The 25,438-nt window shown below is 42.2% G+C and overlaps 1 protein-coding gene across 4 annotated transcripts in view; it reads right to left on the bottom strand.

Moving 5' to 3' along the window:
- Positions 1 to 25,438, bottom strand: part of PDE1B (phosphodiesterase 1B) — a 308,494-nt gene that overhangs the window by 89,930 nt on the left and 193,126 nt on the right. The window contains exon 1 of one of the 4 annotated variants that reach the window (XM_075851892.1): positions 629 to 878. The exons of the other annotated variants lie outside the window; for them this stretch is intronic. The gene's annotated coding sequence lies outside the window, so the exon portion shown is untranslated. Of the gene's footprint in view, positions 1 to 628; positions 879 to 25,438 lie in introns of those variants that run through there. 4 annotated transcript variants of the gene reach the window in all.

Genomic DNA, 25,438 nt, shown 5'->3' with positions numbered 1-25,438 from the left:
TCACACAGAGTATTTTGCAGGAGGAATATCTGCCTCAAAGTTCCGTTTGGAAGTTTGAGGCAGATTTTCCTCTGCCTGCACGCCGATTCTTGCGGCGTTTTTGGCCCGCGGCCATTGACCGCTGCGGGCATAAAACACCGCGAAATACGCTTTCTCTGCCTCCCATTGAAGTCAATGGGAGGTCAGAGGTGTAAACACCCGAAGATAGGGCATGTCACTTCTTTTTCCCGCGAGGCAGTTTTACTGCTCGCGGGAAAAAGACGCCGACGCCTCCCATTGAAATCAATGGGAGGCATTTTCTGTCAGTTTTTGACGAGTTTTGCGACGCGGTTTCCGCGTCAAAAAACTCGTCAAAATACTCAGTGTAAACATAGCCTAATGCCCTTTCTTCGGACGTTTCTGTCTCCAACTTCCCATTGACAACAATGGCAGGCAGAAAATGCATTTTTTGCTGCGTTTTTCTGCCCACGGCCCGAAGGCCGAAAAACGTCACCAAAAAACGCAACAAAAACGCGGGAAGTGTTCAAAATATGCCTCAAAATTCCGGAAGGAATTATGAGGCAGATTTTTCTACCTAAAAACTTTTCCCTTCTCAAATGAACTTTTTTATTTGATGTACATCATGTACCTGTCCTCTGCAGTCTGCACGTCCTCCGCCCGTCCTATGGGATGCTAGTACTCCGGCAGTCCTGACTTTACTCCGGCAGTCCTTGGCTCCTGACTGTACTGTCCTCCGCCCTAAGTCTCGCGTCGGTCGTTTAGCTCCGCCCCCTGTCCTCTCCCCTGCCTGAGCGCTCCTCCTACCATGTCCTCTTCCACTGTGTGTGGGAGGACTATCAGTGGAGTGCACAGTGTGCAGTGAATATCACCGTGCCCCCGGACACCCCCCCCCCCCCCCCGTGGCTGTCACCGGGCCCCCCCCCCCGGATGCCTAGTGTAATGTTAGTGACTCGTGATGTTCGTGACTCGTGATGCTACTACTAGGCATGAGGGGGCCCGTGCCTCCAGGCCTGGCAGTGGCATATAATGTAATGTGCCTGACTGTCAGGGCGACACGGGCCCCCCCATGCCCCGTAGCAGCTGCTACTGCTGCTACTGTGGTAGTTACGCCACTGGCTCGCAGCTACTGTCCACGGGCCTCTGTCTCAGTCCTCAGCATCGCGCAGCTGAGAACTGAGTCGGCCAGCAGAGGAACGGGCCCCCTTCCCACGCGGGGCCCTTGTGCAGCTGCACCGGCTGCACATGCGGTATGTCCGCCCCTGATGTAGTGTTATGCTTGAAATTCTTTTGGTAGATATATAAAGCTGCCCATACACATAAGATAAAAGTTGGCAGAATCCATCGACAATCTATGGGTGTATAGATGCATCCGCGACTACCCCTGACGTCACAAGAAACGAGGAACGGGGATGTTTACTTCGTTGTGACGGGGGGGGATAAACGGGTGTTTGAAGTGGGAGCCGAGCGTTTATAGGGAGGTTGAGGGAGATAGTGGTTGGCTGAATAAGGGCCCAGCAGCTATCTTATGTGTACGGTCAGCTTTAGATTTACTAACTAAAGACAATGGCTCAGGATAAAGGAATCTACGTATTTATATATAAGCTTAATAACAAATGAAAAGTTCAATCTCATGACAATTTATCCGTGCTCCGGCAGTTTGCTTTGATCTGACCCCTGATGTATAATGTTCATTTATTTTTATTTTCCTCGCAGACAGTGACTTCTGGATGGGGCACATACCCACTTTACATAAAACCCACATTACAAAAGCTATTTCAGTAGAAATGTCCTAGATTCCGTAAAACAAACAGCCTAATTATCTCGCTGCAAAACATGATAATTGCGTTTTTAATTAGTTTAGGTGGCAGCCATAACAAACAGCGATAAAAACAGGTCTAAGTTTATCCCTCTGTCTCCACTTTAGAACCTTAACACATGCTGTAATACCCAGCGTGCTGAGCAAAACTTTCTCTACACATGCTGAGAGGAGCGTCACAAGTCTTAAGCATTTGGGAAATACGACACTCTATGACAGTACCGGATCAGAACAGAAACTTTTCATTAATTATTAAACAAGAAAAATATTGTCAGTAATAGCAGGGTTTATTTTCACCAAGTAAACCTTATAAACAGAGAGTAGCGGGGCTGAGTTTGTCATTTGGCCTAAGGTATTGAGACCTCAAGATATAAGGTATCTTGTGTTATCTGCAGTTCTACATAGGGCTGCAGATAAATCTACTCCATTACATAGTCTACCTAATGCACAGAAAATGCAACATCAACAAGACTAGATTTGCTGTGGGACCGCCAGACATATGAAAAGGTATGTCCATACAGTTTCATACGTCTCCCAATAACTCACATTGAAAAAAATTAAATATACCGTGCCATATGTTTTTTTTGTTTTTTTGCATGCAGTTGTATTGAAACGGGCAGTCACCTACCCTTTTCATTACAGTTGATATATATATACACATATATATATACACACACACACACACACACACACACACACACACAAATTAATAGCATATGCCATGTATCCAATGTAGAGCCCAAAAGAGGTGTGAACCTAACCTTAAAGGGTTGTCTTATCAGAGACAATCCCTTTCAGATTGGAGCAAGGTCTAGCTCACAGTGGAAGTCGTAGCCAGCAAGATATACCATCAAGAGACGCAAAAAGATGCAAGATCCAAGGGGCGCCACCAAATGTGTAAAAGGAGAGTGGAGGAGACAATCACTCAAAAAAAGTTAAAAAACATTGAATCCAGTAATAGGCGTTTCAAGATCGTTCTGACCTCATCTGGTACGTACTGGTGTTTGCATAATCTCAAAATTGAATCAGCCGTCACACCCAACTTCAGAAGTGACGTATCGTTATCAAAATGGATTTCAGCATCAACAGGATAGAAAAATGCATCAAACTAGATAAATCACATCATTTTGGCAACGCCAACAGAAACAATTAACCATCAAAGTTACCAATATCAAAAAATATTTAAAATATATAAAAATATATATGCATCAGAACCACTAGTTAAACTCTTACATAAAGACAATCGACATATTCAAAGTACATTACAAATACAAAAATTTAAAATTAAAAAATGAGACAACAATAAAGCAATAATAATAAGCCATTATATTTGGTGGTGTTTTGAAGAGAACATGTAAGCCGGGAGGAAGCAGAAATATATCGGATGCACGAAAAGCCCCGCTAAAGATATGCAGCCACCCCACGACACGCTCACGTGGGCACCGCCTCACAAAACACCCACATATAACCACAAAGGAAACGCATATCAATCATAGGTGTGTGACTCGTTGTGTCTGTAAGTGTCATTCTGATTTGTGTAATTAATAGAGTGCACACATTATCTTTATCTCCATGGTAAGTGGATAAAACCCAAAACCTATTCACTTAAGACCCTATTACACCGGCCAATTTTGGCCGATGCAACAAGCGAAGATGTGCTGCCGACAATGATAATATTTACGCTTTTTAAAACTATATAATCAGCAGATGAACGCGCATTTGTCTACCCGATAATTGCCCAGTGTAAAACCCACTTTAGATTATTACATTGTAAAGATGACAGTGCAAAAGTAGTAACCTCTGAGACTAATTATAAATCGCATGAATGCGAGTGACTAACGTGTAGTCTCAATAGTCTCATTTAGACCATCGAGACATATAGTGCTCAATTTAAAAATCCAAAAACTTTCCCGAGAAGACAGTGACTGCTGCAGGCAAAATGTTGTATTACGTAGCGGCCCAACAAGTAACACATGGACAGCGCCAGTTCACCGGAGCGGCTCTCCATTCTGGTCTCTGATAAAGACCCCCTTTTAAGATGACCATATGCACCAATAAGTTATATGGATAGGTGTTGTCTTCATCTTGCTACATCTTATAAAAGCACTGTGGAAAATATTGGTCGGGCAATGACCCTCATCACCAATATGATATCAGTAGAGAACTGTATCGGGATGATTGTACAGAAAGAACGACAAAAAAAAAAAGAGGATAATATTTCCAAGTAACGGAATAATTTGGTCAGTAAAAAGGAAATTGGTCTCTTTACTCTTCACTGTCTTTTGTTCGGTTGATGAGCAGGTTTTCACCATGCGGCACAAATAAAGGAAATGTGATCTCAGTGAGGATTAATTGAATGGACTTTCTGTAAGTGTTGTTGCTATTGTGAGCATAGGAACAAAGCAAATCTTAAAACAAACAATTATCCTTAATAAAGAGAAAAGAAACAAAGACAACCACAAAGAGAAGTGTTTCCATTCAGTGAATTGCAGGCGTCATTCAGCTGGGATCCTGTTACTTATTAGTCAATATCGCAATGTGTCAGCACTCCAGCAGTCATCCACTCCTACTGTACTGAATGTGCTTAATACATAACATAATGTGTTCATTCTTTCCAGCTAACCCATACATTTTATTCACTGTATTTGTGTTGTTGCTCTTGTTTTAAGTCTCAGTACAGTTTTATACTGTATGTATATATATATATATATATATATATATATATATATATATATATATATATATATACATATATGCACTACCATTCAAAAGTTTGGGGTCACCCAGACAATTTTGTGTTTTCCATGAAAACTCAAACTTATATTTATAAAATGAGTTGCAAAATGACTAGAAAATATAGTCGAGACATAGACAAGGTTAGAAATAATGATTTTTATTTGAAATAATAATTTTCTCCTTCAAACTTTGCTTTCGTCAATGAATGCTCCATTTGCAGCAATTACAGCATTGCAGACCTTTGGCATTCTAGCTGTCAATTTGCTGAGGTAATCGGGAGAAATTTCACCCCATGCTTCCAGAAGCCCCTCCCACAAGTTGGATTGGCTTGATGGGCACTTCTTGCATACCATACGGTCAAGCTGCTCCCACAACAGCTCTATGGGGTTGAGATCTGGTGACTGCGCTGGCCACTCCATTACAGATAGAATACCAGCTGCCTGCTTCTTCCCTAAATAGTTCTTGCATAATTTGGAGGTGTGCTTTGGGTCATTGTCCTGTTGTAGGATGAAATTGGCTACAATCAAGCGCTGTCCACAGGGTATGGCATGGCGTTGCAAAATGGAGTGATAGCCTTCCTTATTCAAAATCCCTTTTACCTTGTACAAATCTCCCACTTTACCAGCACCAAAGCAACCCCAGACCATCACATTACCTCCACCATGCTTGACAGATGGTGTCAGGCACTCTTACAGCATCTTTTCAGTTGTTCTGCATTTCATAAATGTTCTTCTGTGTGATCCAAACACCTCAAACTTCGATTCGTCTGTCCATAACACTTTTTTCCAATCTTCCTCTGTCCAATGTCTGTGTGCTTTTGCCCATATTAATCTTTTCCTTTTATTAGCTAGTCTCAGATATGGCTTTTTCTTTTCCACTCTGCCCTGAAGGCCAGTATCCCGGAGTCGCCTCTTCACTGTAGTCGTTGACCCTGGCGTTTTGCGAGTACTATTTAAGGAAGCTGCCAGTAGAGGACCTGTGAGGCATCTATTTCTCAAACTAAAGACTCTAATGTACTTGTCTTGTTGCTCAGTTGTGCAGCGGGGCCTCCCACTTCTCTTTCTACTCTGGTTAGAGCCTGTGTGTGCTGTCCTGTGAAGGGAGTAGTACACACCGTTGTAGGAAATCTTCCGTTTCTTGGCAATTTCTCGCATGGAATAGCCTTCATTTCTAAGAACAAGAATAGACTGTCGAGTTTCACATGAAAGCTCTCTTTTTCTAGCCATTTTGAGAGTTTAATCAAACCCACAAATGTAATGCTCCAGATTCTCAACTAGCTCAAAGGAAGGTCAGTTTAATAGCTCCTCTAAACAGTAAAACTGTTTACAGCGGTGCTAACATAATTGCACAAGGGTTTTCTAATCATCCATTAGCCTTTTAACACAGTTAGCAAACACAATGTACCATTAGAACACTGGAGTGATGGTTGCTGGAAATGGGCCTCTATACACCTATGTAGATATTGCATTAAAAACCAGACGTTTGCAGCTAGAATAGTCATTTAGCACATTAACAATGTATAGAGTGTATTTCTGATTAATTTAATGTTATCTTCATTGAAAAAAACTGTGCTTTTCTTTCAAAAATAAGGAAATTTCTAAGTGACCCTAAACTTTTGAACGGTATATGTGCTAAAAAAAAGTGCTTCTCACCAGACAAATGGCAAAAGTTAAACTGTGTACCAATGCAACCACTAAACAGTTCTATGAAGTAAAAACCCGGGGGATTAAAAGGAAGTGCACCCCATATGCTTCTTCCTGTGCCCCTAGTGTTGTCTATCTGCCAAGAAATAGCATTGACAAAGCTCCTATGACACCCATAGACTTCTTAGTAGCACCTCCTCAACTAAGGCTAAGTTCACATCACGGCATACGATTGGCGTGCAAGTGTGCCGCTGAACATATGCAAAGTGCAACTAAACCAGAACAAGAAACAAGTCACGACCAGGTGTTTGAAAAAATACAAATAATCTTTATTAAAGTCAATTAGACACATGGAGACTCCATGTCTCCATGTGTCTAATTGACTTTAATAAAGATTATTTGTATTTTTTCAAACACCTGGTCGTGACTTGTTTCTTGTTCTGGTTTAGTTTTAATTAGTCACTAGGACCACTAGTATCATTCGGGGTATTATTCGGTTTGCTAAAGTGCAACTAACTAGTTACATGCTACAGTTGCCGGCATTTGGCGTTGACTCTCATTGTATAAATAATAGATACAGCATGGTATACTTTTTTTTTTTTGCGGAATCTTCTTGTATTCAAAAGCATAATTAACTACGCTTTTCAATAAAGGTTTTTTTTTTAAAGAAATATACTAGCCAAATATATTCCATACTTTTTTGGGGCGTACATTTGGCTTTTTAAGTCTATGGGCACATCAGCATATACATATATATGCTAAACACACATCACAAATGTGATGTGAACACAGACTAACAAGTCTTTGGCTACATTCACAAGAGCGTGACAGATTTACGTGCGTAAAAAACGCGCGTAACCTGTCCATGTGCGTTGCGTTATGAATCAGTGTGCTTTGCAAGTGTCATGTGTTTTTCACGCACCCACAAGCACTTCTTTTCTTTTTCTACAATGTAATTGATGTGTAAAACAGGGACAACACACGGATGTGCATCTGAGTGCTGTCCGCAGCTTTCATGCACCCGTTGACTTCAATGGGCGGCTAGGTGCGTGAAGACATGCAGTGAGTTTCACGAAACAGACACTCACTGCCTGAAAGCTCACGCATGTGTGAATAGCCCCATTGAAGTCAATGGGACCGCGTGCTGTGCGTTGTTTCAACGCACAGGACACGTACGAGATTCATGCTCGTGTGAATGAGCCCTAAGGGTCAAGGCAACCTCTATGCGCTACTGACTAGCATAGAGGGCTTTCTGGGGGCAAGTGGCAGTTGTGTAATGTAATCAACTTAAATTTGACCCCGGTAGCCCTTCAAGGGACTATTTAGTGGGTGCACTTTTTTTTTAACAGAAAAGAGTGGGGAAGCAGTGTGTATCACACAAAGACTGGGACAAAAATGAGTATGACGCAAAGCAGATTAGAGCACTGTACTTGAAGACAAAAAAAGAAAACAAACAGGGGACAACAAACAGACAAACCAAATCAAAACCCCCAAAAAATGTATCGTTGAGAAGGAGCAGAGGTGAAACGAGGAGGAACCAAACCAACCAAAAGTAACGCTACACATGCTATCTGCCCTTGGCACAGCAGACACAAGCTGTTGTACACAGCTTGTACAGTATCAGCTGACGGGCTGTCAGGCAAGTCACAGTGAACTTAATTTCCCTCAGCCTCCCTGGTCTATTATCACATCACTCCCACTTACAAAGGAAGCTATTGTGATAATAGCCATATATCAGGGTATTGCTAACTACGGAGGAAAAAACTTCTACAGAGATAAGTCTGCATGTACACAGTATAGCGGGCAGAATAGACGGACCAAGAGGATTTTTTATTTTAAACTCTACATTATCTTTCGTAATAAAACTTATTCCACTTATTAATTCAGTCAATAAGCAAGGAAAGAAATGGAAATATCCAAAAAGAAACATGTCATCTGTAGGGTATGGGGACATTAATAATACCAAGAAAATCTACACTATGAGAACTTAAGACCCTTCCTAATTTCTTATATTTTTGCATATTTGTCACACTTGAATGTTTCAGGTCATTAGACTACTTTTACTATTAGACAAAGATAACCCAAGTAAACACAAAATGCTGTTTTTAAGTAATAATTTCGTATATTGAAGGAAAATCAATTCAGCTGTGCTTGGCCCTATGTGAAAAAGTAATTGCCCCCTTCGATACTAAATCAACCAATTAACCAAATTCAATTGATTCAATTTCACTGCCAGACATGTTCAAATCGAAACATCACTTACATGGAACCTGTCTGGCAATGTGCAGCCGGCTAGAAGGTCTCAACAAGCGGCACATGATGCCACATTATAAAGAGATTTGAATACAGATGCCAAACAAATTCTTTGAAATCTACCAGTCTGGAAAGGGTTACAAATCCATTGCTAAGGCTCTGAGACGCTAGTAAATAACAGTGAGAGCAATTATCCACAAATGAGCAAAAACTTGGAACAGTGTTGAACCTTCCCAGGAGTGGGCGGACTACCAAAACTTAACCAAGAGTACATCGACGACTCACCCAGGAGGACACAAAAGAACCCAGATGAACATCTAAAGAACTGTAGGTCTCACTCGCGTCTGTTAAGTACATGATTCCACAATAAGGAAGACACTGGGAAATAATGGCCTCTATGGGAGAGTTGTAAAGCGCAAACCACTGATGACAAAAAGAAGAAAAGGGCTTGTCCCGCATTTGCAAAAAACATCTAGATGACTTCCAAGACTTTTGGGATAATATTCTGTGGACTGATAAGTCAAAGGTGGAACTTTTTAGAAGACATGGGTCTCATTACATCTGGTGTAAAGCTAACACCACATTCCACGATAAGAACATCATGCCAACAGTCAAACATGGTGGTGATAGTCTAGGGCTGCATTGCTTCTGCAGGTCCTGGACAAATTGTCATAACTGTTGGAACGATAACTTCTGCTCTCTATTAGAAAAAGATCCATGATAATGTCCACTTGTCAATTTGTGATCTAAATCTCAAGCACAGTTGGGTTATGCAGCAGGACAATGATCCAAAGCACACAAGCGCTGAACAAAGTCCCGACTTGAACCCCATTGAGATGCTGTGGCAAGACCTTAAACGGGCAGATCTTGCTTAAAAAACCCTCCAATGTAGCCGAATGAAAACAATTCTGCAACGAAGAGTGGGCCAAAATTCCTCCTCAGTGATATAAAAGACTTATCGCAAGTTATCGCAAATGTTTGATTGCAGTTGTTACTTCCAAGGGTGGCACAACCAGTTATTAGGTTTAGGGGGCAATTACTTTTTCACATGGGTGATTTAAGTTTTAAATAGATCTTTATCCTCAATTGATAAAATTATATTTTAAAACCCTAAATTTTCTGTTTAATTGTGTTGTCCAAGTACTGAGACCCGCACTAAAACAAAGAGGTTGAAGCGATCAGGTGAGTGCTTAGTTTCGGCTTTGCTCGACTCACATCGGAAAGCTGGGCGAGCGGTGTTCGGGCTCAATACAAAGTCTATGAGTCCGTACACTACTCTCTTGGCTTTCCTTGGAAAGCCAAGCAAAAGACAATGAGAAACAAAGTGGCACAGCGATCACCTAAGCACTTCTGCAGCTTCCTTTTAGCGATTGATGGCAGTCTCAGCCCTCGGACCCCCACTGATCAAAACTTCTGACATGTCACCATGACATGTCAAAAGTTTTATGGAAGTTTAGTTACCCTTTAAATAATATCTTATTCTGGGTTCAAACAGAACGCTAAACTCAAAATTCTGCTGGATTCCTGTTCCCTGAGAGCAGAGCAACTTGGGAACTCAAAAGTCAGTTACATAGTTAGAGCTGGCCAGACAGACTAGCAGTACGTCAACAGGATCCACCAACAATTTAATGTGTATGGAGCCATTTGGCTGTCTATTGATGTTGGGCATGTTGGCTATCACCATTTCCAATCTATTGCTCCCCTAGGAGAAAAGCACTGGTAGAAGTGTTTGGAAGCAGCCATTCCCCCACTCCCCCTATGGCAATAAAAATGCAAACTCAGCCGATATGCTGCAGCATATTACAGATACAGATCCCTTCTCCTATAAACAGCACAAAAAAATATTGTGCCATTTGGCTTATAGGAATGATCAAATAATACACCAGACATATAGTTAATCAATGTATCAATGAGGAGAGTGTTCCCCCCGCCTCTCCACACTGCGGAATAAGTTAGCACTATATAATTAACAGAAATAAATAACGTAAAATGTATTTATGTAATTCACCTGATGCAACAGTCTCTGGCCGAAGAGTCCAGACGGGGACTAGTGGAGAGAGGGTCGCACATGCGCGCAGCTCTATCGATTCTGTTCAATGGGAGTTACGGAAAGAGCAGAGTAAGCGCAACTCGGCTGTTTCCATAACAACAACACAACATGTTAGGAAACGTCCGTCCCTTTAAGATTACCATGACTACTAGTCCACCTTCTGCCACCCTACACCTGACAGGAAGAAAGACAGAGAAAAGGGTTAGGCTGAACAACCAAAACCAGAACCACCCAGAAGCTAGACTAGTAGTCATTGTAATCTTAAAGGGACGGATGTTTCCTATCACAACAGAATGGAGAGAGCAGTAAGCGCATGAGCACTTCTCACTCCAATAGTCCCCACCTGGATTCTGCGGCCAGCAGCCGCCGAACCAGACGAGAGACCACCGTTCTGGATATAGGTGTGGGTCCCAGATCCCAGACCGGCGTTTATCAGACATTTATGGCATATTTTGTAAATATGCCATAAATCTTTAAGATGGGAAAACCCTTTGAAATACCCATGTATCAAAACAGTGGTATGAAGAAGACCATCTATGAACGCACAGAATATTACATTAAAACGTAAAGGTGTATATCCATCTCAATTTATGTCATAACTACAGTAAATGGTACCTTCACCTATCAGGAAAACTGCTTGCTCGGCTATTTTCATTAGACTATGGACTTTAATAGATCATAGTGGTTAAAGTGTCCACTGGTGGCTACATTAAATCAGTGAACGAGGGTTATGGAACAGCATTTTCCAGATAGATTAGGGTCCCAGGTCTGCTGTTTTACTGACTCAAGATTGGACCTGGACCTATTAGACATTAATGGCATATTCACAGGATATGCCATAAATGTCTAAGATGGAAATATCTCTATAAGTAACTTGTCTACAAGAAACCCCACTTGGGTTCCACTTCTGCCATAAAGTACAGGAAACACAGTCTTCACTGGGTAAAGGCTGACAAAAACTGGTCACATGAAGAATGGAAAAATGTTGCCTGGTGATAAGATCACGCTAACATGGATCAGGATCTGTGCCATAAAGAAGTGAACTTGACCTGAAATGGTGTATATAATAGACTGGTCACTAAGTGTGTTACCATTGGCGTAACTACCGCCGTAGCAGCCGTAGCGGCTGCTACGGGGCCCGCGGTATGAGGTATGAGGGGGCCCGTGTCGCCCGCCGGCACGGGCCCCCACCATGCCCGGAGGCTCCGCTAGCGCGCGACGCCACTGAACACTACGGCAGAGCAGGGAGGTATCTCCCCGCTCTGCCATTAAACAAGACATGTATCCCCTATCCACAGGATAGGGGATACATGTGTGATCGCTGGCATTGATAGGGAGCACGGGGGACCGAAAGTCCCCTGAAGTTCTCCATCACAAACCTCGGACTTCCGGGGTCCGTGCCGGCAGCTCCGTAGAAAGGAATGGAGCGACGGTCGCGCTTGTGCGCATGCGTGACCAGCGCTCCTTTCATTTTTATTGAGCTGCGCAGACTCCGGAAGTCAGAGGTTAGTCATGGAGAACTTCGGGGGACTTTCGGTCCCCCGTTCTCCCTATCGCTGCCAGCGATCACACATGTATACCCTATCCTGTGGATAGGGGATGCATGTCTTTTGTAGGACACACTTTAGGTCAGATTTTTTTGGGGGGTGGTGGCTGTGCGACGTTACCTACGGGGGGGGGCTGTATGGCGTTACCTACAGGGGGGCTGTATGTCGTTACCTACGGGGGGGCTGTATGGCGTTACCTACAGGAGGGGCTGTATGGCGTTACCTACAGGGGGGGCTGTATAGCGTTACCTACGGGGGGGGCTGTATAGCATTACCTACAGGGGGGATGTATAGCATTACCTACAGGGGGGGCTGTATGACGTTACCTACAGGTGGGGCTGTATAGCGTTACCTACAGGGGGGCTGTATAGCGTTACCTACAGGCGGGGCTGTATAGCGTTACCTACAGGGGGGGATGTATAGCGTTACCTACAGGGGGGATGTATAGCGTTACCTACAGGGAGGGCTGTATGGCGTTACCTACAGGGGGGGCTGTATAGCGTTACCTACAGGGGGGCTGTATAGCGTTACCTACAGGCGGGGCTGTATAGCGTTACCTACAGGGGGCTGTATAGCATTACCTACAGGGGGGGCTGTATAGCGTTACCTACAGGGGGGCTGTATAGCATTACCTACAGGGGGGGCTGTATGGCATTACCTAAAGGGGGGGCTGTATGGCGTTACCTACAGGGGGGCTGTATGGCGTTATCTACAGGGGGGCTGTATGGTGTTACCTACAAGTTTGCTATGGGGCCCAGTCTTTCTTAGTTACGCCCCTGTGTGTTACTATCATTTCTTTCCTTATTCAACCCTTTCATTCCAGTGTTGTGGGTTCCACATAATCAAATAGTTCTGTGCTGGAAGAGTTAACAAAATTGGATACTGGATTAAGGAGAGTTTAATGCATATATCTTTAAATAAATTTAAAAAAAAACTGAAAAAGGGGTTAAATGACCCCTATATAAAGGATATCACACACTTGCCCATGTTAATATAACTCAGTTTGTCCATGAAGTGCATTGGTAAACTTGATCAATCTCAGTATTTCATATAATGGTATGGGAATGCTAGATCCATATTCCGTACCGGAGATGTAATGCTACAGATCGACAGACAGGGGGCAGGAAAGCACAGTCATAGCCATAACTAACATTGGATTCTAGCAGTAATTCACAGAGGTCAACCAACCATTAAAATTCTGACTGTCTCGATTTTCTGACTTATGAAATGAAACTAACTGAGCATTACAATGTCATTAGTTGTTTGGAATGAGTGCATACACTTACATTTGCAGTGCAAGAAAATGTACAAAAATAACCAGAAGCTGAAACCTTCAGCTAATAAAAAGTAAAGTGTTATGCAAAACATCTTGTTACAGAACAACAAAACAACAGTGAATATGAAGCTTGCCGTGAAATTCTCATTATGACCCAAATGGTTAAATAATTACATTTTGATCTTAGTCTACGATAAATGGCAAGGAAAGCAGAATCATATTTATTATGAATGTCAGCACAGCAGAATCTCCAGAAATGCAGTATAGAAGTCTACCTAGTAACCTAATCTATTGCAGATTTTGCCTAGAACATTAGACATCCTATAAGGATAATAGACCAGAGCATTTTTCGCACCCGTATTGATGATAACTCTAGTTTTCCACAATAGAGATCTTGATGTCTGATACTTTTTAAATTCTCACCTACTGGGCGAACAGTGTCCCTTGACTCCCTATTCTGCAAGGTGTGGTGGACAGTAGGGGCAACATCCAAGACAAAGATTAAAGGGGTTATCCAGTCACTAAAAATTGTGGTCGGACCCCAACCCATCAGCTATTGATGGCCTATCCTGAGGATACTTGTTACTTGATAAAGGGGTTCTGTTTCCCCGAAACGCATTGTACCTCAAGAGACCCTCTCTCTTTTTTATGTACATTTTATCATGATCTATTGTTTTAGACAATAAATTATATTTTTTCCAAAAAACATGTTGGACTTGTGGAAGTATTGCGCCTGGATGGTGTCTCTTTTTTACAGTGGATCCCACTTCGTTCCCATTGTTTTTATCTACCTATCCTGAGGATAGGCCATCAATTTTTTGTGACTTTAGTGGATAACCCTTTTAAGCAGAGGTTGCTGCTCACATTCTCTTTCTGATAGGAGAAGAAACCCCCATCTATCAGACATCTTTGTCATAACCTGTAAATATGCATAGATGTGTAAGGTTGGTTAACTCTTTAAATTGCCTTCAGAATCAGCCGAGGTTCCCAAATCCCCTAATATACTATCATTATTGGAACTGCCACCTTTATCATTAAGACTATTGTAATAATAGAGTACAGATACGTAGTCATTTTTATCTTGACTTTTAACGCATTAAATACAGTGCCAGGAAGATTTAACTTGATTTTTTCAATGGCTTTTGTTGTGTGATATCACGCTGCAACAAGTTATCACAGTCAAGATAAAGATGGCTACATCCAGACAAATGCTCCATGGCTTTCCAATCAGCTGGAGAGCAGACATTGTTTTATGACTTCAAGAGGCAGAATAGAGGCTGCTAAGAACTAAAGCCTGCATGCTGCTGCTGAATTCACGGGAGTTCAGGGAGAATTTTTCTTCATCATTGGATCGTTCATAAAGTGGAAAACTTCACTAATAAAATGTATTAGGGAATTGCTGCTAATGGAATTTCCAAATTCTCTAATAAATAAGTGTACATTTAGCAACTTCCATACTTCAATGAAGTTTATACAAGATGTGACTAACCCCTGTGAGCCAGTAAAATGGGGATTCATACAGTAGATTGCAAGTGCTGTTGAGCCACATTAAGCTGCCCCATCTAAATACCCTAGCTTGTTAGTGCTCCCCTGGCACCCTGCACCTTGGGCACATGCCCCATTAGTCCCCCCTAGCTACAACCCTGGCTTATGAGTCTGCTATTTTCATGAGATGAGCATTGCACCTGTCTTCTTTTGGCTACCCCTACCCTCCTCAGCTGCCACACTAGATACCCTAACACAGTGAGTAAGGAGTGAAGAGAAGCTGTTCTCATAAATACATAGGCATCAGTGTACTGTATTCCTTCTAGTATGATATTAAACCAACTACTGTATATTTTGGCACAGACACATGGCCAACCTTAACTTGGGCAGCATATTATAAGTGACAGATCCACTTTAAGTGATAAAACATTGTATCAAATATATTATTATTAAGTCCTTAGGTTTAATTATCTTATTCAGGTAAAAGTGAAAATTAATTACTAAGAACAAACCAAGAATTGAAGCTGAACATTTTAGTGGGATAAATGCCAAGTTGCAATGATCATTGGTCAATTTCTACAGTGCTAACTGTAGTGTCAAAAGCCTGTTATGTGATCCCGGAGCATGCACCAAGTGGCAATAATATGGTTCTGAGTCCAATGCCAAGTTTCAGTAATGTGATGATATCATTGGTGCACATGCAGAGGATCCCAGACCAAGATGTACAGTACTGTGCACAAGTTTTAGGCAGTTGAAATTAATGAAAGGAAGGGAAATCGATATTAAATCAATATTTGGTGTGACCACCCTTTGCCTTCAAAACAGCATCAATTCAGCTAGGTACACGTGCACAAAGTCTGGAATTTGTAGGATTATTGTCAGGTATACTAACAGGTAATAATGATCATCATTATCATATGCAGGTTAAAACACAGTCATTAACTGTAACAGAAACAGCTGGTTTAAAGAGGTTTAACCCCTTAATGACCAGCCTATTTTGGACCTTAATGACCAAGCTATTTTTTACGTTTTTCAATCGTCGCATTCCAAGAGCTATAACCTTTTTATTTTTGCGTCGACATAGCTGTATAAGGTCTTGTTTTTTGCGGGACAAGTTGTATTTTTTAATAGCACCATTTTTAGGTACATATTATTTATTGATTAACTTTTATTAACTTTTTTTGGGGGGGGGAATAGAAAAAAATCTGAAATTTTTGGCGTCCTAAATCTTCACAATAACTTTATTCAGCGGGTTGTTACGATTGCAACGATACCAAATTTGTATAGTTTTTGTATGTTTTACTACTTTTACACAGTAAAAACGCTTTTTTTTCAAAATTATTTGTTTTTGTGTCTCCATATTTGAAGAGCCGTAACGTTTTTATTTTTTCGCCGATGCGGTTGTATGAGGGCTTTTTTTTGCGGGACGACTTGTAGTTTTTATTGGTACCATTTTGGAGTAGATGCGACTTTTTGATCACTTTTTATCACATTTTTTTAAAGTCAGTATTCACAGAAAACAGCAATTTTTCCATAGTTTTTTATTAATTTTTTTACGGCGTTCACCGTGCAGGTTAAATAATGTAATAGATTTATAGTCGGGGTCATTACGGACGCGGCGATACCAAATATGTGTAACTTTTTAACTTTATTTAGTTTTTTTAATAGTAAAGCATTTTGTAAGGGGAAAAGCTGGGTTTTTAATTTTTTTTCAAATTTTTTTTTAAATTAACTTTATTTTCACTTTTTTACTAGTCCCATTAGCGGACTATAATATGCGATTCTGCGATCACATTTATAATACACTGCAATACTTTTGTATTGCAGTGTATTACTGCCTGTCCGTTTAACACGGACAGGCATCTTGCCTGCGGCATGATCTAGCAGGCATTCACTCCAGGCAGACCTGGGGGCCTTTATTAGACCCCCGGCTGCCATTAGAGACACAGACACTCGGCGATCGTATTGCCGGGTGTCGGTGGGAGAGAGAGGGAGATCCACCATGGCAAGACTGAGCACAGCAACGAAACACAAGATAGTTATACTGCATCAGGAATGTCTCTACCAGGCAAACATTTCAAAGCAGACTGGGGTTTCAATATGTGCTGTTCAAACTCTTTTGAAGACGCACAAAGAAACGGGCAACGTTGAGGACTGGACACGCAGTGGTCAGCCAAGTAAACTTAGTGCAGCAAATCAAAGGCACATCATGCTTACTTCCCTTTGAAATTGGAAGATGCCCAGCAGTGCCATCAGCTCAGAACTGTCTGAAACTAGTGGGACCCAGGTACTCCCATCTACTGTTCGGAGAAGTCTGGCCAGAAGTGGTCTTCATAGAAGAATTGCGGCAAAAAAGCCATACATTTGACGTAGAAACAAGGCCAAGCAACTCAACAATGCATAAAAACATAGGAACTGGGGTGCAGAAAAATGGCAGCAGGTGCTCTGAACTGATGAGTCAACATTTTTTAAATATTTGGTTGTAACAGAAGGCAGTTTGTTCACCGAAGGGCTGGAGAGCGGTACAATAATAAGTGTCTGCAGGCAACAGTGAAGCATGGTGGAGGTTCCTTGTAAGTTTGGGGCTGCACTTCAGCAAATGGAGTTGGGGAATTCGTCAGGATTAATGGTGTGCTCAATGCTGAGAAATACAGGCAGATACTTATCCATCATGCAATACCATCAGGGAGGTGTCTGATTGACTTTATTCTGCAGCAGGACAATGACCCCAAACATACAGCCAATATCATTAAGAACTATCTTCAGCGTAAAGAAGAACAAGGAGTCCTAGTAGTGATGAAATGGAACTCACAGAGCCCTGATCTCAATATCATCAAGTTTGTAGAAGGATTTGAGGAAACCTGCATCCACAGAAGATCTGTGGTTAGTTCTCCAAGATGTTTGGAACAACCTCCCTGCCGAGTACCTTCAAAATCGGTGTACAAGTGTACCTAGAAGAATTGATGCTGTTTTGAAGGCAAAGGGTGGTTACACAAAATATTGATTTGATTTAGATTGCTCCTCTGGTCATTCACTATGCATTTTGTTAATTGATTAAAAAAACAACTATTAACACTTCTATTTTTGAATGCATTTCTACTTTACAGCATTTTCCTACAACTACCTAAAACTTTTGCACCATACTATAGCTCCAGAGCCACTGTTTGTAGAACACATTATGACATTATATTATATCACTATATGCCTTGTTACATAATCGTTATGGTTTCTTCTATTCAGTAATGAAGTTTCATACAGCAGAATATCTTCTACCATTCAGCTTAAATTACTTGTCAATGCGAAACTAGCAAATCACATTATGTGTATTCAAATTGCTTTCAAATGTTTCCGCATAATGGTATTGTATCTTAAAAGAGACATTTCTGAAGAATTCCTTACCAGGCGGCCAGCACTATGGATGAGCCATTGTAATTTGTAAAAATAATAAATCCCTGTATAAATAAAATGCCGTTGACCTTCACTCACTCTGTAAGCAATGACGACTATGACCCATGAATAACTATATGGTAAGATATAATGACGTCATGTCAGTGGTGAAAAACAAAATTTGTATTCTGCTTTACTTTTATTACATACATAAGGTTTCGTTCACATCTGCGTCAAGGCTCCGTTCATGGGTTCTGCCGGACCTCTCCATCAGGGGAACACATGAACGGAATCCAAACGAACCAATGGAAACCATAGGTTTCCGTTTGCTACACCATTGATTTCAGTTTGGGTCCCGTTCATGGTTTCCCCTGACGGAAAGGTCTGACAGAACCCATGAACGGAGCCCCGACACAGATGTGAAAGAAGCCTTAAACGTATTGAGACACACTTGTTTTTTGTTTTTTTTAAATGTTTGTTTTTTTAACAGGTTTTTTTAAACATTAAAAGCTGTGGTATTTGGTTGTTAACATAATGGATCCATCATAGATCTTTTTTTTCAACATTAAGGTTATTATAAATTTTACAATCAATTTGTTTAATGCTCCAATGCATATTAAATTTTAAAAAAATTAACCTACTTTACAGATAGTATTAATTACAAATATTCTGCCATTTTGTGTATGAATCTCCTATGCACAACTATGTGTCTCCATGATTACAGACTACAAATAAACACTATGTGCAGTCTGCAGAGCCCAATTATAGGGAGACTCATAGGGCAAATGCCCCAGGGCCACCAATCTCTTGAGGGCTTAGGGGACTTTCACCGAACAGTTGCCTCTAGCTGTTCCCAGATACTTCAAGCAAAATATAAGATTTAAAGCATACCTTCAACAATAAGAAAGTTTTAGTATGTTACTTTGTGTAAGGAGCTTACAATGCAGCTTTTATTAGTAAGGGTTGGAGCTCAGTTCTCCCTCGAGTGTCCAATCTGCCTGCACACCTAGCTAGAACAAACCCAGTGGTCTATTTTTATTGCCATAAGAAAATGGAGATAAGTAACTGCCAGACATGCTTGGCTCCACTAATTTCCAAGATGAACAGATGATCAGTCATGATAAAATACAAACTGCGGTTTTCAAACACATTAGTTTGTCGCGAGATCGTGTTGATATCAGATCATGTACATTGTAAGTTTTGGGAAGGTCCACAACAAAATCTTTTGTCAGTCTTATTGTATAGACTCGTGCTACTCCTCTTCTTCTGACCCCTATTTTTGCTAACTTAGAGACCATAGAAGTTTAAGCAGATGGAGTGGACTTTGTGGCTCACCTGCTGATTTAGGGCTCATGCATGCTATTACTGCTCCGTACAATCTCCGATTTGTACGGGGCTGTAACATGGTTGAGCGTAGTAGCATATTGGGCCCTACTGTACTTCCATATACCTCAGATTTCCTTTCAATATCAATCAGACAGAAAAAAGTCATTGCATGCTGCTTCACACATATTACAGAGGTATTCTACCCTAGAAGCATTTACATAATACAGCGCTGTTTGGAGGCGCTAAACAGCTGCACACGGGTGGGCCTGCAGCTTTGTCATATTCATGGGGCCTTAGAAAGGGTATCTGATAAATCCGTCACTGAAGAATTGTCACTGTAGAAGAGGCTAATGAGCGCTCAAGTGAGCGCTCATTCTCTAAGAACGAGCTATTACTAACAGCTACTGTTCATAAAGAAGCCTCCTGAGTATAGCTGGTTCAGTGGGACCTCTGATCCCTGCCATTAAACCCTTTGACCACCACGGTATGTGGCCGTGGCATGATCAAAGGAGACTCCCCTCTTCGATTGCGTCATCAGGTAACCTGGAGACCAAGGGTATGTGCACACGTAGTGCTTTCAGACGTTTTTCGGGACGTAAACATTACATTAATTAATAAAAGGGATTATTTAGTATAAAATACATTTTATTGTAAATACTATACATAAAAACAAAAAACCTACACATATTAGGTATCCACATGACCATAATAGCCTGAGGAATTTATTTACCAGGTTATTTAATGTAAAATGTGAACAGTAAAAACTAAAGTAAAAAAAACTGTAAAAAAATAAACAAAAATAAAATGCAGACATTTTTTTTTTATATTCACGCCGAAATACATATTATATAAATACACAGTCCTTTATATGTACCCAAAAACTATGACAAAAACAATGCAATTTCTTATTTTAATAAAGAAAAGCCACTTCCATAAAAAATAAAAAAATAAAAAAAATATGGCTATTGTGTGGTCCTTTCTACGTCCACAGTGCTGCCTGCAGATGGTTCCCAGCCCTGTTCACACAGAGTTTTTTTACCATGTTTTTTGACGCGGAAACCGCGTCGGAAAACACGCCAAAATACGTCCGAAAATGCCTCCTATTGATTTCAATGGGAGGCGGATGCTTTTTTTTACCGCCAGCGGTAAAAAAATGCTTGCGGTAAAAAGAAGCGACATGCCCTATCTTCGGGCGTTTACGCCTCTGACCTCACATTGACATCAATGGGAGGCATAAAAAGCGTATTTCGGTGCATTTTTGCCCGTGGCACTCAATGGACGCGAGCGAAAAACGCAGCGAAAAGCGCTTTCTCTGCCTCCCATTGGTGTCAATGGGAGGTCAGAGGCGTAAACGCCCAAATATAGGGCATGTCCCTTCTTTTTCCCGCGAGCCCGTTTTTCCCGCTCGCGGGAAAAAAACCTCCTCCGCCTCCCACTGAAATCAATGGGAGGCATTTTTGGACGTTTTTTGGCATGTTTTGCAGCGCGGTTTCCGCGTCAAAAAACTTGTCAAAAAACTCCCCCTCTGTCTCCAGGTTTCCCAATGACGCGATCAAAGGGTTTAACGGCAGGGACCGAAGGTCCCACTGAACCCAGCCAAACACAGGCGGCTTCTTTAAGAACAGTAGCTGTTACGTAGTAATTACGGACATGGCCGGCCGCGGATATCCGTCCGTTTTTACGAGCCGTGCTCCCATTATAATGTATTGGGAGCATGGTTCGTAAAATAAAAAAATAGGACATGTCCTATTTTTTACAGACCGTTTCTAAGGCACGGACACCTTCCCGTAAATATGAGGAAGGTCTCCGTCGGCCATAGAAATGAATGGGTCTGTATTTACGGACCATAATTACAGTTCGTAATTACGGCAATTTTACATTCGCGTTAATGGGGCCTTAGTAGTTATGGCTACTGAAATGCAGAGAGGCAAAAACAAAAAAAATGTAGCTAGTCATTAAGGCCCTCTCAGGCCTGGTCATTAAGTGGTTAAGCAGAGTATATATGCATGCCACTGTCTACGATACACAAGATGTCTAAATAAACGCTTCAGTAGACTGTATAAAAAGACTTTTTTTATTTTTTCAGTTTAAGTAGAATTTTGATGAATTGTGTGAAGCTCCAGACAGATGTATTTCCTCTTTCATATTTTGAATTAATCATAAAAAAGTTAATCTTCGTCTGAACCTTTCCGTAGCGGAGTGAACATGAGAAGAGCTTATCTGTTTTATGAGATGGCAGCCGCATGCATTGTATTTATCTTCTCTAATGCCTGACTCGAAACAAGAACTATTCGTGTCCTGACACTTAGGGGAGATTCACACGAACGTTGCGTTTTTGCGCGCGCAAACAACGCAGCGTTTTGCGAGCGCAAAAACCATTTGACAGCTGCGTGTGTCATGCGTGTCTGATGCGCGGCTGCGTGATTTTCGCGCAGCCGGCATCATAGAGATGAGGCTTGTCAACGCCCGTCACTGTCCAAGGTGCTGAAAGAGCTAAATCTTTCAGCACCCTCGACAGTGAATGCCGAACACAACAGCGAAAAACCTGTACAAAAAAAAGATAAAGTTCCTACTTACCGAGAACTTCCCGGCCGTTGCCTTGGTGACGCGTCCTTGGTGACGCGTCCTTGGTGACGCGCCTCTCTTGACATCGGGCCCCACCTCCCTGGATGACGCAGCAGTCCAAGTGACCGCTGCAGCCTGTGATTGGCTGCAGCCTGTGCTTGGCCTGTGATTGGCTGGAGCTGTCACTTGAACTGAAGTGTCATCCCGGGAGGTCGGACTGCAGGAAGGAGACAGGAGTAATCGGTAAGTTAGAACTTCGGTTTTTTTTTACAGGTTAATGTATTTTGGGATCGCAAGTCACTGTCCATGGTGCTGAAACAGTTTAACTCTTTCAGCACCATGGACAGTGACTATCTCCTGACGTCGCGTACCGATAATTTTTTTGCCGGGATCGGCCAAAACGAGTTTGGCCGAACCCGGTGAAGTTCGGTACGCAAAGACACTCCGTTTGGATGTTCGGAAACAGAAAAGCACGTGGTGCTTTTCGGTTTTCATTCATCCTTTTCACTGCTGTTGCGCGAATCACGCTCGTCCCACGGAAGTGCTTCCGTGTGGTGCGCGTGATTTTCACGCACCCATTGACTTCAATGGGTGCGTGATGCGCGAAATACGCAGAGTTATTGAACCTGTCGCGCATTTTGCGCAGCAGACAAACGCTGCGCAAAAAGCACGGACTGTCTGTACTGCCCCATAGACTTGTATTGGTCCATGCGTGCCGCGTGAAAACCACGCGGCCCGCACGGACCGAATACACGCTCGTGTGAATCCCCCCTTAAACCAAACAGGAAAATCTTATGATTTCAGACTTTAAATGGGAGCAAACATTGGATAAAATGCTTGCAAAGGTCAAGATTGTAAAAACCACCAAGCAGGTGCCAAATATACAGGTGTGTATTCCGGGTTTCTTACTATAGTCATATTTCTGTAGCCCAGGAGTGAACAAATTACTGTTAGGGTATGTTCACACGGCCTATTTACGGACGTAATTCGGGCGTTTTTGCCCCGAATTACGTCTGAAAATAGCGCCTCAATAGCGCTGACAAACATCTGCCCATTGAAAGCAATGGGCAGACGTTTGTCTGTTCACACGAGGCGTATATTTACGCGCCGCTGTCAAATGACGGCGCGTAAATAGACGCCCGCGTCAAAGAAGTGACCTGTCACTTCTTTGGCCGTAATTGGAGCCGTTATTCATTGACTCCAATGAATAGCAGCGCTAATTACGGCCGTAATTGACGCGGCGTTCAAGCGCCTGCACATGCCGGTACGGCTGAAATTACGGGGATGTTTTCAGGCTATTTTCAGCTGTATTTCGGGCCATAAACGTCCCAAAAAATGGCGGAGAAATCGGAAGCTGAACGCCTACAAACATCTGCCCATTTATTTCAATGGGAAATACGGCGTTCTGTTCCGACGGGGCGTTATTTTACGCCTTATTGTCAAATAACGGCGCGTAAAAAGACGCCCCGTAAAAGCCGTTGAGCCGTTTTTGGAGTAGTTTTTCAATGACTCAATAGAAAAACAGCTCCAAAAACGGCCGTAAAAAAACGCCGCAAAAAAAGCAAGTTGCTTAAAAAAGTCTGAAAATCAGAGGCTGTTTTCCCTTAAAAATAGCTCCGTATTTTCTGCCGTTTTTTGTTACGCGTGTGAACATAGCCTTTACTTTAGGAGTCAATGGGGGAGATTTACTAAGACTGACGTTTCATACACCAGTCTTAGTAAGAACCCTGCAGAAGTAAGATGTGACTAATTTATTAGGAGGTGCACGTCTCATAATAAATTTGTCACATCCTCAGTTTTTCATGCGCAAGAAAAGGAAATCTACGCTAGCTAATTTCCCCTATAATTTACGCCAGTTTATGGCATAAATTATAATAAATGTGTACCCGCCCCTTCCACTAGGCCCTACCCACGTTTTGCTAAAGTGGCGCGAGTCCAATTTTTTGTGTAAATTGCAACTTTTCATGCATTTGTGACTTTTCTAGGTCAGTAAACTGGCGTAGAAAATGTAATAAATTCCCCCAATGTGTTTTTAGTATGGGCCCGGCTATAAAAACTTTCATAAACATCATTAGAAAACAACTTAAAAGGGCACCAGCAGCAAATTTCTAGGCACATTGACGGTATGTCTCAGGTGTCTGTCTCCTTAGAATTTGCTAAACAAATACACTACACCTTAAGGCTGGATTCACACGACCATGTTACGTCCATAATGGACGGACGTATTTCGGCCGCTAATCCCGGACCGAACACAGTGCAGGGAGCCGGGCTCCTAGCATCATAGTTATGTATGATGCTAGGAGTCCCTGCCTCGCTGCAGGACAATTGTCCCGTACTGTAATCATGTTTTCAGTATTGGACAGTTGTCCGGCAGCGAGGCAGGGACTCCCAGCGTCGTACATAACTATGATGCTAGGAGCCCGGCTCCCTGCACTGTGTTCGGTCCGGGACTTCCGGCCGAAATACGTTCCGTCCATTAAGGAAGTAACATGGTTGTGTGAACCCAGCCTAAGTCATGTGTGGCTTTAATTTGTTTGCTCTTACAAAATAAACCAGAACTTTCTGCAGCCTTCCGCTTGTCCCTTCTTTTTTGTCCTCCTCTTTGTCCCACAGCACGGTGTCTAATTAATTACATATGAATAAAACATTTTCTGTGTAATATGTAAATTTTCCCTCCAGCAATCACCCGTCCACTGAGTCTATAGATAAATCCTGCCACAATGGCAACCTGGCAGTTTGTCCAGTCTTTCTCTAGCCATTGTATATTGTATTCTCATACTCTGAGTCTAACTGTGTAGCCATTTTGAGGACACACTTTTGGCAATTGTTTGGCCATTTAAGTCTATGGGCATGTTGGCATATGTTGGGAGATTTTCCAAGTGTATAAGGCCCCATGCACACGATCGTATTTTTGCGGCTGCAATTCACCCGCAAATCTGCGGGTGAATTGCGGCCCCATTCATTTCAATGGGCCCATGCACACGACCGTGGTTTCCACGGTCCGTGCATGGCCCAGGAGCCTGGACCGCAAAAAGAACTGCCATGTCTTAGTACGGCCGTGTTTTACGGTCCAGGCTCATAGAAAATAATGCACGTGGCCATGTGCATGGCACGCAATATGCGGGCAGCTCGAGGGTGACACTCCGTGGCCGGCCGACCCGAAAATCACGGCCGTGCACATGGCTACGGTCGTGTGCATGAGACCTAAGCAGACAGTAAAGACATAGTAGCAATTTAAATCTATAGACTCAGCAGGTCAAATCACAGGTTAGGTGCCCCTGACAAGTGTCTGAGCACCTCCAATGTATGGTTATATCGTGGCAAGCTTCATAATATCATAGAAAAATTAGAGAA

The sequence above is a fragment of the Rhinoderma darwinii genome, chromosome 2 (genome assembly GCF_050947455.1).
Source record: "Rhinoderma darwinii isolate aRhiDar2 chromosome 2, aRhiDar2.hap1, whole genome shotgun sequence".
NCBI classification, from domain to species: Eukaryota; Metazoa; Chordata; class Amphibia; order Anura; family Rhinodermatidae; genus Rhinoderma; species Rhinoderma darwinii.
The sequence above is the reverse complement of the archived record's forward strand: the minus strand, read 5'-3'. Positions and strand labels throughout refer to the sequence as shown.